The sequence below is a fragment of the Monomorium pharaonis genome, chromosome 4 (assembly GCF_013373865.1).
Source record: "Monomorium pharaonis isolate MP-MQ-018 chromosome 4, ASM1337386v2, whole genome shotgun sequence".
NCBI lineage: Eukaryota > Metazoa > Arthropoda > Insecta > Hymenoptera > Formicidae > Monomorium > Monomorium pharaonis.
The window spans coordinates 1500786-1523658 of NC_050470.1; the positions used below are offsets into that span (position 1 = coordinate 1500786).

General features: G+C 38.6%; 1 protein-coding gene and 1 long non-coding RNA gene across 4 annotated transcripts in view; one reads left to right on the forward strand and one right to left on the reverse strand.

Annotated features, from left to right (window-relative positions):
- LOC105838240 (brain tumor protein) overlaps positions 1 to 22873 on the forward strand; it is an 87398-nt gene that overhangs the window by 13370 nt on the left and 51155 nt on the right. The window contains exon 2 of one of the 3 annotated variants that reach the window (XM_012683660.3): positions 13924 to 13996. The exons of 1 other annotated variant lie outside the window; for it this stretch is intronic. The gene's annotated coding sequence lies outside the window, so the exon portion shown is untranslated. Of the gene's footprint in view, positions 1 to 13213; positions 13310 to 13923; positions 13997 to 22873 lie in introns of those variants that run through there. One more of the 3 variants, XM_012683659.3, reaches the window with a different exon arrangement.
- LOC114253936 lies at positions 167 to 13029 on the reverse strand. The gene is made up of 3 exons (XR_004962835.1): positions 12768 to 13029; positions 9992 to 10166; positions 167 to 9233 (listed from the first exon to the last, which is right to left on the reverse strand). It is a non-coding gene; the product is annotated as an uncharacterized LOC114253936 (long non-coding RNA).

The window sequence follows — 22873 nt, forward strand, 5'->3', positions numbered from 1 at the left end:
TGCTATAGTCCGAGATACAGGAAAAGGCTCGACAAATCTCGCGCATTCTTCGGGAACATATATCATCACCGCTATCAAAAATCTATCGCGATTTATGGACGTGACGTATCCGCCAGACGGATACGGAATAGTCGCGTACAGAGGTGTGCATGGATCTCTCTCTCTCTTTTTTTTTTTTTTTTTTTATAGCGCCGTAAGCAAAAGTACGCGCAAGCAATTGATTTATTCTGCGGCTATATCTATTGCCGCGCGTTCGCGTCCATGACACGAAAATTCATCGTCGCGCTGGATCGCAGACGCGTTCAAATGATGAGGTACGAGCCGGAATGCCGGGGTTCATCCACGTCTATTGGGATTCCAAACCCAACAACCCGATGGACCGATCTCCTTCGGCGAGGAGGATGTTTCTCGCTCCTTGTTTCTCGAACAGGCATTTTCAGAGTAGTCGCATCGATCCCTTTCCGCGTTGCACAATTATGAACTTCCCTAATGGATTCAGCACGGCGTATTCGACGCGATAAAGTTAATATAGAGCCGAAGTAATATAGTGCCTAAATACGAGAGATTATACTGCGAGGTAAATAATATGAGGCAAAATGTTTAACCGTTCAATAAGCGGCGACTAGCGATCGGTGATGACCAAATGTACTTTCCGTTCGCGTTCACGTATCAATACCTGCGGCGGGGCAGACTGTCGCGTCGTGTTGCGTCGTGCCGTCTCGCGGCCAGGGTCAACCACTTGTAGAATCCTGGCAAGCATCTATGTGGCTCACGGCATTCGACCGGATACCGTGCCAAAATCTCGCGCCATTATAGCCTTTGTTCCACCGTCAATGACCCCTTGAAGCTCTCTCGTATTACCGCAGCGATCTTATGCGATAGATGCCACAAATGTCATTAAATGGGGTAGTTAGCTCGCTTGCCGCGTTAATACTTTGATTGCCCTGTCACTCATATTTGAGTGACAGATGAGTTTCCGCGAGGATTTATGGTTTTCATTCTCTCATCCTATACTCCCCCTATCATCCTATACTCATCATATACTCCCCCCTCTCTCTCTCTATTAGAAATAATTTAATTAAACGTTTATGTATCACAAAAAACATTTTGTACTTGTGTTGAAATCTTTCTTGTTAGAGTTTTTGTGTTGACTTTTTAATATACTTTTTAACTTGACATAAGATTGTGTTGTTTAAATATTTTGTGTTAAAATAATATTCGACACTTTTTAGTATTAAAATAATGCAAATAATGGATAAATAAATACAGAAATACTGTTTTTAAAATTTTCTTTTCAACTTTTGTTTAAAAAATACTATCCAAAAACAAAGTGGTATACCCGTATTGGTGACTTTTCTCTATGTACGCACGCCATGATGAGATGCATGCAAGCCTAAACAGCGCCGCATTGCGGAAATTCTAGGATCGCATATATTACTGATGTTAATTCATTCCCTTTATACGTACTCGGCCGTGTGTGCATTTACTCGCATTTACATGTGCCCTGTACAAAAGGATCTTGTGAATTCACCACGAGGCCTTTCAACTATGGATTTCTCGTTGAAATCGAAGTCAATGCGCGTCTTTAATAAAATTTCATACAAAATATCGGGCTTCGAAAAAGATCTTTTTAAATTTTAGAAATTCTCGACAATTATATACCAATTTAAAAAATGAAATAACAAATCACATAAACAGGAAATTTGCTTCCTTTCATTGCTACAATAGCAAAAATTTAATAATGTCACCGTACATAGAAAAGATAAATTGAGTATTATCACATTGGTAATTAGCGACATGGGAATATTCTTCAAACATCGAGTTTTCGCACTTTCATCACGATGCAATTAATCCCTCCTTCAGTAGATTAGAATCAAGTAAAGTGTAATTGAACCAAGCGCGGAAATCTTGTTCTCGAGCAATAGACCACGCCGATGTAATTAGTCGTGTGCAAGTCACGTGTGTAGATTTTATAATCGCAAATAAGCAACAAGCTTCAATTCTGAACCGTCGGAAATTCTTTACGCGCGATGTAACAAGAAGATTTCCGCTCTTCAAGAAAATCCGAAATAATAAGTTCTCGATATAGAAGAGAAAATCCTCATTGAGAAATCTCTTTATCCTCGGAGAAACAAGATTTCCACTTCCTTCTCTTCCTCCTCCTGCTGCATGCACTTCTCTTCAAATAATTAAAATCTATAAATCCTTTAACGAGATTTAATGGTCTGCATACGCAAGTGGCAATTGAATCAACATTGTCTTTAGCCTTGTACAAATTTGTAAGATAGATATAAATTGTTCCTACTTAAATACAATATTGATTGATAGTATTAGAAGGCAGCAAAATTAGTGATTAAATTAACTTATTAATAATGCAGGACACTACTTGTAAACGTGAATCAGCTCAATTAATTGTAACTAATCTGCAATTATAATTACACGCATGATATCACTATACTACTTATACATTTAATATAGAATTTATAACTATTCCCGTTGTATCGTATATTATTATTTTAAAGATATTATATTTATTACAAATCATAATTCAATCAATATTTTTACAATAAATTTTGATAACTGTTTGTCGTCAATAGGAGTTTATAATAAATTATAATAAAAAATAAAAAGTACACGAAGTTATGTCCTTATTTTAATAACAAAGATACATACTTATACACGAATTACATGTAAATATACGATCCTATTATTACGAGAAAGATACTTAAAATTTTTAATCAGTTTTAAGAAAACTTTAATCAGTCTCAAGAAAAAGGTGCAAATAAAGAAAATTTAAAGCAAAGTAAACTAGGTTACATCATTAAACACGGCTGACATTTGACATTTCGCCGATAAATCTTAATAAATTCTTAAATGAATATTCGAAGATGACGTAAGTTGTACTGTTGTTAATAATACGATACCGCGAGCGATATGCTCATATCTGTAGCAATCTGTTGCAAACAATATTTCACAAGATTCCAAAAATTCTTCCGATATATAAAAACTTCCCAACTTATAATAAATTTTTAGTGCTACTTAAAAATGTATTTTTTTTTTATTGAAAGATTAATAAATTTAAAGAAAGATTAACGACATCATAAAATGTCAAATACTGCTAAAGTTGTATTATCAAAACAATTAATTTAATGTAAGTTAATTTAATTTAAAATAAAGAAATAACAAAATTGTAGGTGGAATCCATTTTATAGAGATTTCCCCGTATGTAAAGATATATTTTTTAAGTAATTTTGTAAACATCTTTATTACTGTGACCCGGCAATTTGAAAACCGCTTGCAGCTATTCAAGATATCATCTGAAATTACTCAGAGATTAAAGGATAAAATATTCGACTCGATGCTATGTCCGATATTAGAAATTCCAGCGTGCAGGCGCCCCTAGATAACATCATTTATGTGCCTTCGTGTGCATGTATTCCCATTTGGAATCACAGCCAAGCCATCGGAAGAAATTCCCGTTACAATGTTCCCGTGTCCTAAGTTGCAATTTAAATGCGCGTTCTCAGTTACCACGCAGCTCCCGTGAAACCTTCTTCTCCCCTCCACACGAAAATTCTAGGTTCTACAAGACAGCGAGGAGCGCAGGAGAGAAACGGAACGTATTGCAAAGATATTATCTTTATTACCATTGTATTAACCAATGTTTGACTTATCGTCATATCTAAACAAGTCTATAAAGAAAGCTAAAATTTTCGAAGAAAAAATTCACATTCGAGATATCGAATTGGAAATCTCTCGTATTGTAATGAGTTTTATCGCAGAAAACACAAAGACACAGCCAATACCATTCTATAAAATCAGCTCAAATTTAAATGCTCTTCCGGATAATATCAGATAACGGATTATTCTCATACTTTGTGGAATTTTGGTGGTCGACGAAAAACTAGAGTAAACTGTGAAGAAATTCAGCCGATTATTGTCGTCTTCTCTTCAAGAGAGAGATAGAGAGAAAGAGAGACGTTCGTGCTGCTGCGTCTTTGCATTCTTCGCCGTTCCATCGCCACGGAACCGCCACGTCCGGAGAAAAGAGAGGACGACGAAGAAGGTGGCAGGTAAACCAGTTTCTCCAAGCCCCGGCGGGACCCTCGACTCGGGTCGAGGTCCCTCAAGATGCCCTTCGTTCAAGCATTCCCAGGCCAAGATTCAGTCCGATGTACCTTGCTCTGCACCGCGTCTAACGGTCTGTCTATTGTCCTCTTTGGGATCTGTGTGGCTCGGGGCCTAAAGCCCCGAATCGCGATCTGGGCGCCCCGAGATCCATCACGCACCCTCTTTCTTCCTCCCGACTTTTCCGACCACTCGCATCATTGGAGAGGTAACAGAGGCAAGAAGTTTTCCTTCGAATAATGTTGTAAAAAGTGACCAAGTCGATATGCATAAATAATGATTTTTTTATATTAATTTTTTATCTCGAGATATTGTTCTTTAAATTATTAATCGTAAAATAAGTTAGAAAACATCATAATCAAAATTAATATAACATAAACAAGCAATAATTACATTTATTATGGAACTGTTATTTAGGTATAAAATAATATAAACTTATTAAATTTTTGTTGATTTTTCAGAATTGATTTATCTGATTGATTGATAATAAATCGACTTTTTCAAATTACAAGATCAGTCGTCTAAAGAACTTCAATTGGACAAATTTACAAACAAGTTGCATATCGATTACGATAGCACGGTGAAAAAATTTAAAATTGTTAACACATTGGCATGTGTATCGCATTTATATGGAAGCTGCTGTTCAAAGCTATACTTGGCAAGTAACCAAAGGAAGACTATCTGAAACTAGGGAAGCTCCTTCTTCGAATTGCGACTATCAAAAGACGCAGTCGTCCGAGGTAGTTTGAACGGAATGCAGTCGACGGGATGCAACGTTGCACGGTCGCAGCAGTCGCTACAGGCGGCGAGACGTATCGCGAGGTATATAATGGTTGCCCCAGCCGGGAAAGAAGGCGGATGGAAACGATGGAGAAGGCGAAACTGGATGCAGCGAGAAAGGTGCAGCGCGAGATGAAAGGGAAATGACGGATATAAATGGCAAATATGTTGATACAAGAAATTCCACAGGTCACAAGAGATCGTAATAAGTAGGGAGATGAAGAGGTATTATATTGAAATTATAAAAAATGTATAAGAGGAAGAAAATTATATGAGAAAGGGGAGGAGAGAAACAATAGAGTTTGCGATACAAATCCATGAATAGTCTAAAGAAGTTTCAAAAGCATTTCCAACAGTTCACAATAAAATGCTTGTGAGATTTAAAACTCATTAAGAACGAGATAAATAAAATAAAGTGTATGAGAAAAAGAAATTCACAAATGGCGACATAGACAGAACATATCGACAGTAATTACAAGCGGAAGAAGCAACCTCGTAGAGAAAATCATGGCTACAGGAAGAAGAGAAGACAAGCAAAAGGAAACTGCGCGAGACGGAAAAGACAAGGACATTGCGAGAAGAAAAGAAAGGCGATCGTATGATCCGAAAGGAACGAAGAGAGCGGGACGGCTTGAATGCCTTCTCCGTTCCAGCAGAAAGGACGAAAAGGATAAGTGGAAGTGCAAACGCGCACGTTGGTAAGAGAAGGACGAATGGTAAAGGAAGGCAAACGAGAGAAAAGGAACGGCGAGGGAAGAAGGGGGAAGGAAGAAAAAGGGAAGAGGATGCCTCGTTGGCTCCCCCGCGTCCCTACGAGACTTCCACGAAGAGGGATCTACGCGGTCTTACAGTCCTCGGCTTCACGAGCTTCCTCCGCTCTCAGCACGAAGACCTGCCGAGAGAGAGAGAGAGAGAGAAAGAGAGAGAGCGCAGGCCTGGCATGGATATCGCAGTCTCTAACTTCGTATTATTATACGCCTTATATGGCGGTACGCCATACATCACGGTGGTGAGTCGCTCAGTCTTGTCGAAAATTAGGACTCAGTCTCGGTCAGCATTCGACGGCATCATTCACCTTCAGGATACATGTTCATGGAATTTAATTGAACGCGCGGAAAAAGAAATTTGAGGACACTTGCGAATCTTAGGCATAGATATAGCATCTGCACATTAATCGCTTATCTTGTTAATTCTGGACATTATTAAATTTTTTATGTAACTAAACACGCAGGGTAAAAAATACACAAGCTATTTCACTTAATTTGTGCGTTGTATATTGAAGAAAATGATGCATTAAAGACATTATTAAAGATGATTTCTTATCATGATTATGAAATTAGAGATTTCCTTTTGTTATAAAAAATAATACTTTACGTAAAAAATAAAGATAAAGCCTTTTTCGTTTCAATAAAAGTTGTATGGTTACTAGAATTCACTTTTGAATGTTTCATGTTTATTGTATTACTTATTATGTAGATTAATATTCATTAACGTTCATTATTCAGGACGTTCCAGCGCAACTCTTTAATTATAGCGAAAATTTAATTTATATGTACTAATAACCATCGTTATATAGAATAAAATCACAGTGAAACATCATTTGTAGCAATATCTATATGTACTACATTATAATAATAATAATATTATTATTATTATTATTATAGTAGAGATTGGTGCTTTACGTTAAAATTTTCACATTGGCAACATAATTAATATTTTAACGTAAGCCGATGCACAATAAACGTTCGTTTATTCATAAACTTTCGCTATTTATTTTTACTGTTTTCATTATTTAGTTTGCTGTTTATGTCTCTTCCGTTGCACTTTTTTCTATCAAATGAAAACGTAACTCTCATATATAGGGCGAAGAATGCGCCGCGATCTTAACGTTTCTTCGCGTAGCCGCATCGAGGCCATCTTCGCCAAGGTCAAAACCAGTTTGGCCATCTTTCGAAAGAAAAGCAGCATCGTCGGGGCAAGGCTTTTCCATAACCAGTTTCACTTGGCCCAGATACTTATGCCAATATATGTCGTTCCCGATCTAGATCCCGCGAGCCTTTTAAGGAGAATTTATCCTCGCGACTTAGAAAAATTACCTTATCGCAAAAATTGCGCACAAATAAATTTTCTACTTATTGTTAGACATCATAAATACCTTAAGAGTTATAATACCAGACTTAATAATAACACAAGTAGTACAAGTAGTACAGCACAAACATAGCCTCTGATTACATGTCAAACTTGTTAAATACTTTAAATCGAAATTAGTATGTTATTCACTGAAAGACAATGAACAATCACTGATTATTACGATTATAAGTACATAGTACTGTTATAAATCAGTAACATTTAATTAATTCAGGTTTAGAGACTTTCAGGAATTTTAGGAATATTTAATTTTTTAACTTTGAATAGTTTTTAGAATGAAATTTTAATAAATCAAACGGTTGGATTACGGAACAATTCAATGAATATTCTAAAAATTTTATGAAACAGTTGATATATGAAGAAACATTTATGCAAAAATATATTTTTTAAAAATAGAAATAAGCTTTTATTTTTTCCCTTTTCATGATATCTCGTTCAAATTTAGTCTATTTGATCTGATTCAGATTCAAAATATTTTTCAAGACAGAAATATACGAACAATTTAGAATCAAATTGAGAGGTGTATAAATTCAATTAGTAATTCAAATTGATTATAAATTTTCCTAGCTCTAATGAGTCAAAATAAATAATAATTGCAATCCACTTGGAAGATATTGATAAAATTATATCTCTTTTATTTTTCATCATTTGCGTCAGACGGATATTGCATTATTCACGTTTGATTTTGTCATTTATTTACTTTCACCCTTCGCCCTCGCAATTTGTCAATCTGTCACTGGGAAACAAATGCTCCGTTAATTTTTACGAATCAAAGGAAAAGTTGACAATTCATTAATATCTCGCCCGTTTACCGTACACAAATGCTTTGGGTGAAAAATTACGTCAATTTTATTGCGATTCCGCCTTGTACCTTTTGTTAGAATCTCAAAGGGTTGGAAACAGACGAGGTGTCACGGCGTGACCTCGTTTGCGTCAACCACCGGTTGCTTCGGAAGTCATTCGCGAGATGGAGGAGACAATTCTCGTGCCTTTCGGGAAGCGTCTTCGAAGAAAGAATGCTCAACCTCTATATATAGAGCGATATTCGGAACAATTTTCGATTCGCTGGTCAGCTCGCCAGCTCGCACGCGATCACTTTCACGATCGGCACGGACCGATAGTTACGTTTCGGTCGTTTCGCCTACGATTTCCGGGATCAAGAATTTTACGTACGAAACGGCTTCCGGCGTCTTACGCTTGGCGCGTGTCATTTCCGGTCTAGGAGATACGTTAAACCAGAACGCCGAGTCGCGTGCGGAAGGAAATTGCGCGTCGGCGCGGCGACAGGATGCAACCTGATGCACGGCGTACTAAAATATCCGCGCGCGAGGAAGGGCGGGGAGACCTTCGATCGGATACCGGTTTTACGGGAAACTATTAGCTGTGCAAATCACACGACGACACGCGCGCCCGTCATTAATTACGCACGTATGTTCAACCCCGTTATTTATTAGCGTAATCGTACTATGTAATAGCTTACAGGAGTTTACAGGAGTGGGCCTTTCTCACCCTTTGATCGACATACACTAATGATGTCATAATTTAGGTTTATTGTCGTTGAAAGGTCTTTTTGTTACATCGCTTCTCTGTTAGTATCGTCTTGCGATTTTATTAAATTATATGGGGTTGCAGTTTCGCTGCAAAAATTGTTTCTCTCTTAGACCACTTAAGCTACAAAAATCATGTAAACAAAAATCATAAACGTTTCTAATCCGATATCAGAGTATTCCCGATACGTTAACGATCTCAAAACATTTCCAAGTAAAATTTTCTCCCCCCCAAAAATTTGATCCTGAATAGAACATGGAAAGCAACTCAAGTGAAATTAGTTGTATTTCCACATCTATCTTCGAAGATCAGTTCGTTCAGTTTTACATTGGTTTTTCGTGGATTAAAATCGTCTTGGAAAACGACAGCACACACTTAACTCTTGCGCAATCGATCGATTGACGTTAAAGCGAATAACGGTGAAGGTAGAGTAAGTCGCTAATTAAATGAAATACAAACTTGTTGAAATAGCGAAATTCTGTGTTATTTCCGCTGCAGCGCAAACTTTTGTAATTTGTCGAACGTTATATACCTTCACTTCTTCGAAGTTGTTTATTTAGTCTTCTTTCCGGAGTTGTTTCATAACGAAACCTCATTCTGTGTGCTCAAAAGTAATCTTTGTGGAATACCTAAAAAAAAAAAAAAAACGTTTTTATTAAGATTTTGTAATCTTTTCAGATGATATATAAACTTGATCAAGTTCTAAAAATGTTTATTGTTATTATGTAATATTTTCTAAATATTTTCCAACTTGTTAATCACATAGTTTCCTTTAATTAACTTTTTAAAATAGCATTGAGCCATATGGAAAAGAAAATTGTAAATAATTTAATCGCTGAAAAAGTATTAAAATTATAAAAAATTACATTCATGTAAAGAGAAGTGCAATTTAAAATTATTTGGTAGAAAATATTCATATAATATAAAATGTTCGTGAATTATATAATCCTCTTTAAACGATGTCACAATGAACACATGGCTCGTAAACGTGTAATTCAAATTGTTCATTATTTATTATTAAAAAAATTACAATTCTAAAAACTTTAGCGTTAAAAAACATAAAAAGTCACATAATTGCCTTCCACCTTTTTGAGCGGAAAACCCCCTTTAATGAAATATTTTATAAATTAATGCAAAATTTTGCATTTGAGAAACGCTGGTATGGTTTCAGCGTTTTCGTTTCCAGCATCAACCTCTTTTCTCCATCGTGGTACCTTTCACCGCCAAGAATGCCAATTCGGATTACGATACGCGGTTATATTTATGACATCATGAGGTTGCCGGGCGGGAATAAACGAAAGTTGCAGGATTACTCTCACTCTCGTCGTGGTTCCGAACGAGGACTCGTTTCTTATGTATAACAACAAGAAAGCGGGAACGTACATACCTACTTTTTCGCAGTGTTTTATCACGTCCCACGCCTTTCCGCGAGTGTGCGATGTCAGTTCTTGTCGAAGGAACTTATTCATTGGATATCGTTACTTTATTGCGACGCACTGCGAGACTATGTAACTTTCGTATGTTCCAGTAAGTCACAACCTTGCACCAATTGCAACTTGTTCCTGCGCAAAAAGATACTTTTTTATAATTGCACAACATCCTTTCTTTCGCAGTATCCGCATTATTGTAATCAGTTACTTGTTATCACCGGTTATTCATGAGATTAGCGGCATCAGGAATTACGAAATACCCAACTATATTTATTTTGCAAAAGTTTTCCGTCCGTGGAAATTATAAAAGAATACATCTTTAATTCGATTATGTTAAAATAAATCTTATTTTTCTATCTGAATTACAGTTTATTACGATTTAAGAGGAAAGAGAATTGCTAAACAGAGTTAATTAACCGAGGGGCTGCCAATTATAATGACTCTTTGTGTTTGTCGGGATTAAGCGCGACATGAAAGGACAGACATAAAGCCCTTCAAATAACTTCCGTAAAAAGGAGTAGGGATTAGTGAGAGTGCGCTGTGAAAAATTAATGTAAAGTTAAGCCTCTTTGGTTACGGTCAAAACAGATCAGGTTAAGTGCTCAGATGCGACCATCAAACTTTCAGAATGAAACTGTCATGCATTATTATACAGAATATATTCGTGCGAAATAGAATATATCTCGATTTTTCTCCCGAGAGAGTTTGTCGGAAGAATAAATTTTCAACCCATTTACGCATCCTGAAGTTTATCCCACGTGTAACACACTTTGAAACTCTCTACCAACTCGGATTTTTCTATTCGGTATTCCGCACAGATTTTTCCGATTACACGTGGCGAGAAAGAGATATGAGTCACTTCGAAGTCGAATTGTTCGAGTTTTGCAAATTTCTTAATTTTAACTCTCTAAATATTTAACTCTCCAAATCTGAAATCTGACTAATTTGCAGTGCTAACTGATCATCAGTGACTATTCATCAGTGAGTATTTTTCAGTAATTTCGATTAAAAGAGGAAGGCAGGAGGAAGCTCTCACCGGAATCAATCATATTATCATTGAAAGACGGTGCATACATGTTACCGATTAATATTTAGTTATAAGTACGCACGGAAAAGAGGATTTGTTAAAATATTTAAAAATATTTAAATGTAGATCTGAATACAGATCTGAAAATTAGAGCACGATTAGTATAAAAATTTCTGCCGTTTCTTACATCAATTTGATCTTTGAGAAGTTTGTAAAAATTAATCAATTTCAATTTATGTTAAATAACGCCTCCCGAATTTGATTTTAACACAATTTCAGGCCGCACCCAGTGGACAATATGTATGTAAAGATAAGGGTCGTATTGACACATTAATATCCTATGGTCGGCACAAGTAGACAAAGCCGATATTCGCCTCACACGAAATACCGGATAGTGCACAATGCGTTTGCATGACCGCGTGTGTACGTATGATCCATTGCACGCAATTTTATCGACCTACGCTGCCGGCGCGTAGAAGGCTGTCGAAATGTCTGGCATTCCGGACTCACTCACGTGCGCGTCGCCCGCACGGCACGTTACGTACAGAGGGGGAGTAGAGAGTATCTTTCTGCGTGCAATGGGCCATAATATGCTCGCCAATGCGCTCGCCCGGTATGTTCGCGGGTGCGTAATATGCAAACGAACCGTGGAAAGTCCAGGGACTCGATCGAGCGTTAAACCGTCGCGCGCGACGACGACGATCCGACCTCGGCGTGGAGACCTTGGGGGAAAAGGGGGAATTAAATCGTCAATCGCCGTGGCATGACATTCGAATGTTTTCAATCGACCGCTTGCGACCATTTTTTTATATGTATATTTTTTTAACGGCCGCGCCGCAACATAAAAACATTTTAAGGATAATCAAATCCACGTTGTGTCCAGCGTGGATGTGTTTGCGTGCGTTGTCGTTTGAATTTTATTGGAAGCCTTTAAAAGTTATCGCAACTTTATTCACTGAGGATTTATATTATTGAATCGACCGGGAAGATTAATAACGAGCATGTACAAGATTCAACTTTAAACTTTTCCACTACATCGAACAATTAGTATCTAGGATAATTTAGAGATGCGACAGTAAGCGCTGGTCGGTAAGCTACCGTAGTTGGCGGTACGTAGTTGCGGAGGCAGCGGTAGTTGAGAGTGAATTTGCATTTTAGGATCCGAGAAGTTGTACCGGCGTAAATAGCGCGGGTCTATTTTGGCGCGCGCCTCGGAAGCATCGCTTGAATGAACGACGCGCGCGAACCCGACGAGAAACGATGCGACGATGCGAGGTATGCTCTCCGAGAGGACGACCCCTACGTGAGCTCGCGAACTCGCGTTCCAGGGGGGGGGGGGCCGTTTGCCTCCCGCAACTGTCGAAAGATCGCTCGGAGGTTATCCTACGTAAATCAGACGCGTACCATCATTCGCGATCTCGTTCGGTTGTCGCCGGGGCGTCCCGCCGTTCATGTTAGCGCATTCATCTCATTTAGATGCTCTGTAGTAGAGTGAGCTTTACGAGGAAGCGAGAGACGTTTCCCGCCTAGCACTCTTTCCACTCGGACGTGAACGTCCTCCATGTTGGAATTTGAATCGCGAGAGTCAAGTAGACGAGCCGCTTGCTCGCTTCCTTTCTCGCTGTTCTCTACCAGGCCGGCTGAATCGAGCCGACTCGAGAGAACCGGCAGGACGATAGAAGGCGAAATTTCTACAATCGGCTTACCGAAAAGGTCGCAGAATGAGCGGTCATCCTTCCGTCCGAGAGGGAGAATTGACTCGTCGGAACGCGCGCGCGGCGTAACGGCCACCTACGCGTCCCGTACATACATGTACGTTCGTGTACGGCGAACGGCCGGCGCGGCGAGCCGAGCGCGGCCGAACGTAGCCGAGCGCGGCGGGAGGCGGGACGGTGAGAGAGGACGCGCGCGCCTCGAGCGGCGTCGGGTGTGTACGGCAGGACGGAGCGCGCGCGCCGGTTACGCAGAGAGCGATCGTTGTTCGAAAAAGTCAATTTCCCGTGATTATAACCGCGGCTGTGCTGCACGTGTGTGTCGCGTTCGACGGTGCGCGATCGCGTCCCGGTCGTCAGATCTTCGTCGGGTCCTCGGGACGACGGAACGTCAGGAAGGTCGGCACGTACCGGGCTCTGTTCCCGTACGAGAGGCCACACGAGCCGGCGAAAACCTAACCTGCAAAGGCGGTCCGTCGGAGCGCACGGACGGAGAAGGAGGAAGGCAGTTTCGAGACTCCAGGTTGCTTCGCGAGGTGAGCTCACGCAAAATTTCGACACGACGGAAGCCTCCGGGTCCCTCGTGGCGTGACGAGACGAGACGAGGCCACGCCACGCCACGCCACGCCACGCCGGCCACTCGTCGGCCGGACGATGCGTTAACCGACGGGAATGCGCGCGCGTCGAGTTTTTTTGTGCCGTGCGTTTTTCAACGGCGCTGACGTTCGACGACGGCGCTGCCCGCGTGTGCCTGTGTGCGTTGTCCGCGTACGTTACGCGTTGCAAAACCTTCGAGGCGTGAGACCTCTTTTTTTTATTTTCTTTCTTCCTCTACGCGCCGTCGGAATGCCGGGCCGCCGCCTGCGCGATCGGTTATCTTCGCGCGGTAAAAATATTTAGATTCCCCCGCGCGCCCCGCGGTTTTTTCATCGCGCCGTTACGAGAAGAGGAGCTTCTCTCAGCCAGGAGAGTTTAATATTCCTCCCACCTCTGCGATTCCGCGAACTATCGAGTAGTGGAAAAATTCAGGGATTCCCATAGTTTCGCGCACGATATCAACTGGGTGTCGATGTCTCTCGCCTGATCCGAGCATTGTTCGACAAAGACTTTGGTGCGCGGTGTATTAACGGGGACCGCTTTCTGCTTGCAGGTACGTAGTCCCCAAATTCCTATCCGCTTCGGATCCCGAAGTCTCGCCGACGGCGCGGACGACAGCCGTGCTGGTGAGTAACGCAAATGAAATATATAGCGAGTGAAACTTTCCGTGAATTCTCTCCTCCGTCTTCTCTCCTCTGCGTCGCGCGGGAGCGACGGAGGACGATTTTTCGAGCGACCGGCTCACAACGGAGAGAGAGAGAGAGAAAGAGAGACAGAGCGACCGCGCAAAAAGCCTTAATCTCTTCAGCATGTGCGCGGGAGGTGACGGATCATAGGCGATAAACGCTTCTCTCTCGTCGTCCTCGTTCTCGCGTGCGTGTGCACGTAGCCGGCGGCAGTGGCGCGCGTACGAAAAAACCGCCTTGGTTTATGCCTCGGGACACATCGCGCGCGTCTCCGAGGCGCGCGCTTTTACGGCAGGAGGTTCGGTGTAAAATCGGTCGAGACGGCCGAGACTGCCGCGGCGCGCGGCACACTCCAAAGAAATTACCGTTCTCGCGGGAAGGGACGGAGATCCTGGAAATTATCGTTTTTTTTTGCCGGACGCGCTTTGGAGCGAAGGTATTAGCGATGATACGGGGAAGGCGGCCTCCCGTGGGCCGGCGATAAGCTCATTGTACAGGGTGTCCGGTAATCTGCGAGGTAATTTCTCGGGGCGAGGAGAGTAAGAAATGGAGTTTTTCCGTTGATCGTGCGACAGAGGCAATTATGAGAGGTAAATTGTCGAGATTTTTCGAGCGTAAGTCTATTTGTCCTGGCATTAACGGCGCGATAATTTAACTACAGCTGGCGCACTCCTCTCGTGAATTCCTCCTAATTATAAGATTGTGCTGTATCTTGCTATTTTGAGAGGTCAGCGAACGTTATCATCCGCAGCGTGCGCATTGTCACGTAAACAAATTCTAAGGTTGCGTGCGACGAGTATTTTACCAGTCGATAGACGACAAATATTTACAAAACGAGCGCACGTTATTTTTATCGGGATATTTATTTTTTTCCCCCGAGGAAGCTACACAACCGATCAAAAAACTCATTCTTTGTTTTTCATCGAGGGGAATTGTTTCTGTGACGCATATGTTTATCTTTATTTATAATCTTTAGGTAAACTTAGGGGTAAATGGAGGTAAGCTTATCTAATTTATACGATAATTTATCAGCAACTCTCTCAAATTTCGTTGTAAAGAGTTGTAAGAATGCAGGCTTTTAAATATTATCGTTCAACGTTCATTTTTAACACTGTAGATTAATCTTAATCTCGATTTAATTGTCCATCTAATTTTTAAAACTAGAACTAAAAAAAGATAAAGAGTGAATCACACACACACACCCACACACACACCAAACTTTATTTTTGAGATTAAAGTTAATCTATTATTTGATAGGAATGGACATAAATAAGTGAATTCTGATTAAATTCGCGAGCTGTCGAACGAATAACAATCACGAATTTACGTCCGTCCGATTTTCGTCATTCGTGTTACGTAAGAATGGCCGTTTTTCATGCGGTGCGATGTCCGATATAACGAGTCGCACGAGAAATCGGCGCCCCAGGCGTGAGACGCAACAAAACGTCCACGTAACCTTGGTACGTTTCCCGTGGCGAGAAAAATCGTCAAAGCAGCACGGCCGCTTTCGCTCTCGCCGATACGTCACAATCTCCCTTTTACTTCTTTTTTTTTCTCGCAAAATTTTTCCTGAGGCTCGCCTCGACCTCGGAGGAAGGACCATTCGAATCAAAACGGTGGTCTTTTTATGTTTGCTTATAGATGTATAAATATTTAACGACAGATAATTGATTGAATAGTTGCCACACGTCTGATTCTCTTATTTTTAATATCAATTCTATTTTTTCTTTATACATAATTATCCACACAATTTATTATCTATACCATGTAACATAAAATATTAATTATCAGTTTGGTATGTATTAGAATATAATATATTAAACCTAGTACATGTATATATACTTTTTCATATCTATTTTTTTTTAATTCAATAGTTCTTATTTTATACTATCTCAAGTTCCATCAATTAATTTAATTGCGACATATTTTTGCAACAAACAAAATAATCGCAATTTGTGGTGCTTGGGAGATCTTAAGGAGGCTAGAGAATCAAATTGCTTGAAAGTTGTCTTTGATAATTTTTGCGACCAACTGAATAAGTGTGCAAAAGTGTAGTTCTGAGGGTTATTTATATATATAATAAGTAAAAGAAAAATTTTTTTACAGAACTTTACATTTATTCAGTTTATCATAAAAAATTGTCAAAGAGCTGCAGTAATCTTTATGATCCTTTTAGTCGCTTTAATCATGTTGTTTCACATCTATATAAACTTGTAATTTTTATTGGCAATCATGTCGGAAAAATATATTTAATTGGCGTAAAAATTTAACAAACTAATTTTGCGATATCAATTATAAATGCCTTGAGAATTTTCATTTTGACTAATCGTAAATTGTCAACGCAATTTAATCGTTGACGTTTCTGAGTAAACACAATCATGCTATGCATTTCTTCAGCGACAGTTTAATTTGAGATCTCCATTTATACTAACAGTACAAACTTTCAGCATTAAATCTATAACCGTATCTGAAGTAAAATTTTCGTTAAGCGATTTGCCATCCAATTTATCGAAATCAATTACTGTTAACCGGTTTGCCATACAAATTACTGAAATCAATTTATGTTACTCGTTAAAACTTAGGTAATCGATACTTTGTTAACATTGAAAAATTCGCTAATTATTTTGCTGAATGAATTTGCAAAACAGTAATTGAATAAAAAAGAAAAATGAAGTCAAATTGGAGGAACATTCGTGAAATAATTTCTACATTAAAATAAATATATGCAAATTTTATATCGAAATATCTCTGTCTACGTGTACACACACATACACGCGCGCGCAGGAGTGGTCCTGAAAAGATTTTAAGAGGTGATTCTTCACACTGATTCAAGATGAAAACTTGATATGATCATATATATCCGAAGCAGCCAATATGAAAGGTGGCATCTAATTTAATAAAAAATAATATATAATTCAAATATATTATACAAATACACATGAGCGATACAACGATGCAAATCTTGTGCGTGCGTGCGTGCTATATATGTAGTATATAGTAATAAGATGCTGCTGTTTCAAGTTACATTTAAAATTATGATTAACAAATTTGGTGAAATCATTTATATGGTTTAAAAGGTTATTCCTTGTAAAACAAACAGACGTTGGAGAAATCGATAATCGATAATTCATTCTTGTGGATCGCGTCATCTTGTACTTACTTTCCGTACCATTGCAAATTGAAAAGCTTTCGGTTGAGTTGCCGAGACGATTAAAGTTTGTCGTTTGCATTAAATTTGAGAAAAACTCACGAATGGAGATACGGTGAAAAACATATACCGAGAACTTTCATGTTTTTATTAGAATTTGAATCAAAAGCTCAGTAAACCTTATTGCAGTTGAAACGTATTCGACTTTGTGAGAATCAAGCATAAATTAATAACTTTTCAAAACAGAATTTTATTCATTCGCATATCGCATGCCTAATCTATTAAATTTGTTTGCCCTCTCGTACTACGTACTGATAAATTATTCGATAAATATGTATATAAAAAGTTTTTTTATAAATATTTACTGGATTAATTTTCAACTGGGTTAACTTTCAGATATACTTTCAATATAAATTTTAATAGATTTAAAAAATTTGTTGAAGATAAATTTACGTTGTAGAAATTTTATTTATGTATTCAAAGATTATATTATCTTTGAGCAAGGTATTAACGAACGACGATCTTTGATAATTTCTAAACAGTTTCTTGTATACGTTTATCAAATAATTATATCGCATCACGAAAAAATGTCAGTATGATGCTGCTTGTATTTTGTCACTTTAGTTAATTTACCTTTATGTTTGCGATATCAAGGCAGTTTAGTTACTTTATTATTATTTGATAATATTACTATAAGATTTGCACAATTTTCCAATCATTTAACTGCGTAATTCAGCGCCCATTTGTCAGCGTGTCCTACTTCTTCGATACGTTTATTCTGCTTCATTCATTCGCGAATCAATCCCGCGAATAAATTCCGTGGTTCTTTCGGAGACGTTAGCGAGACTCGTCGACCGATGCGAGAAGACATCCTCGAAGAGAAACGAAGCGCGGGTCAGATTAATCGCTCTCATTTTCTTGCTTGAGCATTTTCTCGGAATTCCCGAGTCTCATTTTAATTGCATGATTACATCAGACGATGGTGAACTCGACGCGCCCGCGTTGATGCTCAACTGCGCCGGTACTCTCTCTCTCTCTCTTTTTCTCTCTCCCCAACTCTTTGATCGTCGATCTGTCTATAACGAGCCTACGCGTTAATTTCATGTGAAACAAAAACGTATTTGCGCCTATCGGTGGCGTGCATATTAGTTACCTATTCATAAGCAAGGTCACGAGGTATTAACGTGCTCCCGGCTGGAAGCTTTCCAGCAAATTTTCTAGTTGGAAAACTTGTCGCACCATATTGATGATTCAGCGGATATTGCTTGATATCGAATGCGATCCATTACTTCTCCGATTTTTCGGATTGATGTTAAATATGAAATTGCCATTTTACACTCATTAATCAACGCCAAGTCACGAGAGATTAATTTACGACCGATTTGACACAACGTGAAATTTTTCTGGGACGAGTTATCGTGTGCGGTTATCGTGCCGGTTCGATGCGTTGTGTTGACAGTAGCACCCTAACAGCATACTTCTTCTCTCGTATTCGGTAGGTATCCATGCACGGTGGCAACAAACAAACGGGTTCAAGTTTTTTTTTTATAGCCTTTACCACCGGACTGTCTACTTTCCATTACTCGTAATACCGCGGGAGGTAATGGACGCGGCTGTTAATTCCGGTTCTTTCTTTTGCAGTTTGATGTATTACGGGAAAATAAACCGATGAAACATCACGCGGAAATAACGATTGAAAGCAGGAGATTTTTGTAATTGTGTCGCTGATAGGCGACAGTTGTCGCTTCACGCATCTTTAAGAGCGCCCAATGCATTAAATTTTCTTCTCCGTTGCACATATAAATTTTTTTTACAGTAACTTGGAAAGATAATATCTAGGCTTATAATTGGCGATACTCAGCGTGTCGTTTATCACATTATCCTATTTACCGCTATGTTACCGCAATATATTGGTGCCGACTATTACATCTTATGTTAACGTAATGTCCTGTAACTTAACTTATTAAAATTACAGATTTCTTGACGATAATTTGATTCACTTTTATAGAAATCAAGGACTACAGTCCCCGTAGAAAATTTCTGTTATATTTTCTGACGCCAAATAATGAAATAATATCAAACTCGTTTGTAACAACAGGAAATTCAAACAATGCGTACAGAGTTGTGTATATTGGAGCACTGTTTCCTACGTTCCTCGTGTTATCGTTTCTCTCTTGTTATTACATTTTTTTTTCTTCAGAGAGCAATTCACGATTGCCTAACGCAAATAATTACGTTCAAACAAACTCTTGCGTGCTTACTTACTGGGCCGATTAAAGGCACACCCGGTATAAGGAACGCAGACGGCTCTTGGCCCGTGGACTGGCCGACCAGCTGCTCCTTCAACGAAAAAGTACAAGTCAGCTGTTTTCCGGCGTAGCGCGCGCCGCGCCGGTTTCAGGCGTCCCGACGGCACCCGCGAGCGGAAAGGCGCACTCGAGAGGAGACGCGTCGTGTCTGAATTAGCCTTTCATTTTGCAAGGCCAATTTTAAAAACAAGGCCGATATTAACGGGCAGATCCTCGGGCGTTATCCGACGGGCGTCCATCGATGAACTCTTGTGTTCGCTTCTTACACGCTTCCTAAAATTAAAACTTTCTAAAGAACGCATGGGCTTTAACGTCATATGCGTCAAATAATTTCTGGCTGGAGTAATGACTGGTTGTGGTAACCGCCATTACACGTAGACAAGCTTCCGAAGGGAAAGGCTTGACGGGACTAGCGCGAACGAGTGAATATTACCTAGGAAGCAGCTGCTTTCCCGAAAAGTCAGCTGTTTCCTGACATTCGTATCGGTTCGTAGCACACGCTGATTATATGACTATGATAAAGAAATTATCGATACGGGAGAAGAAAAAAGGTCTCCCATCGATTTTAAAAGTGTGACTGAATCGGTCACTTGGACAAATATTTTCCAGTGTCTCAATCTCTGTCCGTGTTTACCGTAGAGCAACAAAGTTACAAAGTAAAAAGGCTAAAAATTAAGTTTTCAAGCGAGAATAAAATACTCGTTTCTTTTATAAATTATGTGGTAACATGTATTCGTGAAAGACCAGACATTCTGAAGGAATTACAAATGATGCAGTTGACAAATAAGTTTGGCACTTAAAGATGTATGTGTTACATTTTTAATTATTATTAAAAATTTTAAATTTTTATTTGGGTAAAATCTAAACATAATTCTCTTTTTGACTTAAAACTGATTTAATTTTTTATTTGCTTTAGATTCTTATATAAAATTGCTTTTTGTGGTATTTATAAATTTGATGAGAAAGTAGCATTACAAATTGAATCAATTTTTTTACATATATTAATAAAACTAATAAATATTTGTTTATTTGAATCTACTTGTTCGTTTGAAAGTTATTTATCTACAATTGCAGTAAAATGAAGTTATCTGTACAAATCATTATAAGCAACAAATTTTTGTTGGTTTCTCTATTGCAACTGATTTCAGACACGTGAGATAAAGATTCAGAAATATTTTGTCTCATGATTATTTATCAATCCTTAATTTTTTTCGCGTGATGCCTCTCTTCGCACTTCGACGGTTAAGGATGACGAGTTGAGAACCGCTGTTCTTTGTACCCGTTTGCCCGGAACGAAACGGAATGTAACCGACCAGAGAAAATACGTAGGGTATGTTCGTTGCGTGTAACGTCTTTCGGATCCGGAGCAGGTGCCCCTCGCTGTGCTCGACCGGGACTCAGGGCCGTAAGCCATTCCGATGGTGGCAAAAACTCGTTACGAGTATCATAATTTAACGCCTGGGCAATCGATAAAGTCTACGATGTTCCTTCACAAATGTAATCATATATATCTTGTGACACTTTGAATATCTTAACGTGTTTTTATAGAAGACAATTTTTTAATTAAAGGGAGCGTTTGGCGGCACAAGATTTAACCTTCTAGCTCTACAAAACTTGGTTTGATTTATCACTTTGTTTCTTTTTCCTATTTATAAATTTCCTCATTAAATATTCTCACTGAGCATCGAATTTGTAACGCAAATAATTTTGTAACCTTAATAAATTATGGGCAAATTGTAAAAATTTGTTCAGATTTCGGCACTAACGAAGTTTACGGCAAAAATTCGTAGAGTTTGTGGAAATTTCTTTTCACTTGGAGAAAGCGCGCGGAATGATATTTCAGAACTCCACTAAATTCACCGATGTGTCCTTAATACGGACACGCCGGTTGGCGAATATCGATATTTATCGCCAATGCAATCGCGATGTCGGTAAAATTTATGATGACTTTCAAAGTATCTGCCAATTTACGAGGAAAGAGTTCGGAATCATACAAAGAGGAAATTTTTGGGTCAATTTCCGCCGCGTGAATTAACATTGAAGCGATCGATGTAAAAAAGAAATGTAAAAAATGTATAAAAAAAGAGATCTTCAACTTATTGAAAACTTTTTCAAACGTAAAAATGTCAAACCATTTATTTTATCTTTACAAATCAACGGTCCTCTCCTCGTAAAGTTACTTCTCTTCGGAACCTTGGAGTATTCTTTTGGGACCAGGATTCGATATTTGAGGCTCCGTCCTAAGAACGAACTCCGTCAGTTCTTTTATACTTTTTTTGAGAAGGAATGAGTTATTCAACGAGAACGAAATGAACATCTTTGACTATATTTATTACTTAACAATACTTTTTTGATTTTTTTTTATATATATATATTTTTTTTTTTTTATTCAGTTCAATTGAATTGTTGAACGACTGTAGTTTAATTTATTTTCTCAATATTTAATTTTTTAATTTTATTTTCATTTGAAATTTTTATTTATTATTGATTTATAACAACGTTGAAGATAATGCGCGTGGAAATGCGATGTGTAATTGGAAATTGCGAAATATACGCACCAGTAAACATGTTTCTAAATGATTTTGCACGTACAAATTTTTACGATATATGTGTACACATATTTGTTTTGATCAACTTGATAGGAAATACATATTACGAAGTAAAAGTATGTGTGTGTTCATATATGTAGATTATTATTATTATCATATTCTCAGACAATTGAATCTTGAGTAATAAGTACTGTCGTATCATCGTGAAATTAATGTCGTCCTCAAAACATACTAATGAAAGAAATTCCACGTAATTACACGTGTGTAATGCTCGCAACTATGAAAATGAAAAGGCTAAAGTGCTCGTAAAAGTGTTTAATGATTAGAATGTTTCTGTTTGTCTTGAATCATCGGCATCAGCCGGTGATTGGAAAGTCGAGCGCGTGACGAAAGTTAATGACAGCTTATTTTTCTGTCACGCGAATTTAGAATTTTTTAAATACACAAAACTTTAGAAAGCAAAGATGCTTCTTCAGACATCCGAAATCACTGATATTTTGTTCTTTCGACGATTCGAGTTCACACTGCATTTGAAATACAAAGACTGTCAATCGTTGATTTATAATAACGAACAAATTATAAAGTGTCATCGAGCTATTCTTCGTTATCGAAGAGATATTTTGTACAAATGTAAATAATATGTCTTATTGGAATAATGCCTCGATACGATGGAGATCCTTTTCGCTTCCTGCGCAAATACTGCCAGAGTCCTTTAATTTTATGTTTCTCGAATAAAGAAGGTGTCAGCTTTCATTCGTCATCGCCCCCTTCGCCGTTCCGCCGTTACCGACGGTATTTTTGCCGTCGGTTC